At 30.5% G+C, this 1,780-nt stretch overlaps 1 non-coding gene across 1 annotated transcript; it reads left to right on the forward strand.

Moving 5' to 3' along the window:
• On the forward strand, positions 1-108 carry LOC112773607 (small nucleolar RNA R71). Its single transcript, XR_003188149.1, has one exon. It is a non-coding gene; the product is annotated as a small nucleolar RNA R71 (small nucleolar RNA).
• The last annotated feature ends 1,672 nt before the right edge of the window (positions 109-1,780 follow it).

A 1,780-nucleotide genomic window follows, 5' to 3' on the forward strand; every position in this document is an offset into this window, starting at 1 on the left:
AAGCATGTCAGAAGGACACTTTTTGGTCAACTGTTTGTATCTTTCCCAAGCTTCATAGAGGGATTCACCTTCTTTCTGTCTGAAGGTTTGAACATCAGCTCTAAGCTTACTCAGCTTTTGAGGAGGAAAGTACTTGGCTAAGAAAGCCGTGACCAGCTTATCCCAAGAGTTCAGGCTGTCTTTGGGTTGAGAATCCAACCATAATCTAGCTCTGTCTCTTACAGCAAAAGGGAAAAGCATGAGCCTGTAGACTTCAGGATCTACTCCATTAGTCTTAACAGTATCACATATCTGCAAGAATTCAGTTAAGAACTGAAAAGGATCTTCAGATGGAAGTCCATGAAACTTGCAGTTCTGCTGCATCAGAGAAACTAATTGAGGTTTCAGCTCAAAGTTGTTTGCTCCAATGGCAGGAATGGAGATGCTTCTTCCATGTAAATTGGAATTAGGTGCAGTAAAGTCACCAAGCATCTTCCTTACATTATTATTATTTTCGGCTGCCATCTCCTCTTCCTGTTCGAAAATTTCTGAAAGGTTATCTCTGGATTGTTGTAATTTAGCTTCTCTTAATTTTCTCTTCAGAGTTCTTTCAGGTTCTGGATCTGCTTCAACAAGAATATTCTTGTCCTTGCTCCTGCTCATATGACAAAGAAGAAGGCACAGAAAAATAATAATAATAGAGATCCTTTATACCACAGTATAGGGATCCCTTTGTGAGTAGGAGAAGAGGGGGAGACAAAGAATGTAATATAATGGAAGAAACACAACTGTGAGGAGGGTTGAGATGTGAGATGAGATGTTAGTAGATGAATAAATAAATAGAATAAGATGAGAGAGAAGGAATTTTCGAAAATAATTTTTTTGAAAAAGAGTTAGTGATTTTTGAAAATAGTTTTTGAAAAATGTTAGTAATTTTCGAAAATTAAGATTTAAAAATTAAAATAATTAATAAATTAAAAATAAATTTTGAAAAAGGGGGAAGATATTTTCGAAAATGAGAGAGAGAGAGTTAGTTAGGTAGTTTTGAAAAAGTTAAGAAACAAACAAAAAGTTAGTTAGTTAGTTGAAACAAATTTGAAAATCAATTTTGAAAAGATAAGAAGTTAGGAAGTTAGAGAAGATATTTTGAAATCAAATTTTTGAAAAAGATAAGAAGATATTTTAGAAAGATATGATAGGAATTAGTTTTAAAAAAGATTTGATTTTTAAAATCACAATTAATGACTTGATTCACAAGAAATCACAAGATATGATTCTAGAACTTAAAGTTTGAATCTTTCTTAACAAGTAAGTAACAAACTTCAAATTTTTGAATCAAAACATTAATTGATTATGTTATTTTCGAAAATTTGATATAAAAACAAGAAAAAGATTTTTGAAAAAGATAAGATTTTCAAATTGAAAATTTGATTTGACTCATAAGAAACAACTTGATTTTTAAAAAATTTTGAAAAAGTCAACTCAAATTTTCGAATTTGATGAGAGAGAAAAAGGGAAAGATATTTTTTTTATTTTTGAATTTTTAATGAAGAGAGAGAAAAACAAGAAAAATGATGCAATGCATGAGAATTTTAGATCAAAACATGTGATGTATGCAAGAATACTATGAATGTCAAGATGAACACCAAGAACACTTTGAATGTCATGATGAATATCAAGAACACATTTTTGAAAAATTTTTAATGCAAAGAAAACATGCAAGACACCAAACTTAGAATTCTTTAATGCTTAGACACTAAGAATTCAAGAATGCATATGAAAAACACCATACAACACAAAA

Source organism: Arachis hypogaea, chromosome 18 (assembly GCF_003086295.3).
Source record: "Arachis hypogaea cultivar Tifrunner chromosome 18, arahy.Tifrunner.gnm2.J5K5, whole genome shotgun sequence".
In the NCBI taxonomy this organism is placed as follows: Eukaryota; Viridiplantae; Streptophyta; class Magnoliopsida; order Fabales; family Fabaceae; genus Arachis; species Arachis hypogaea.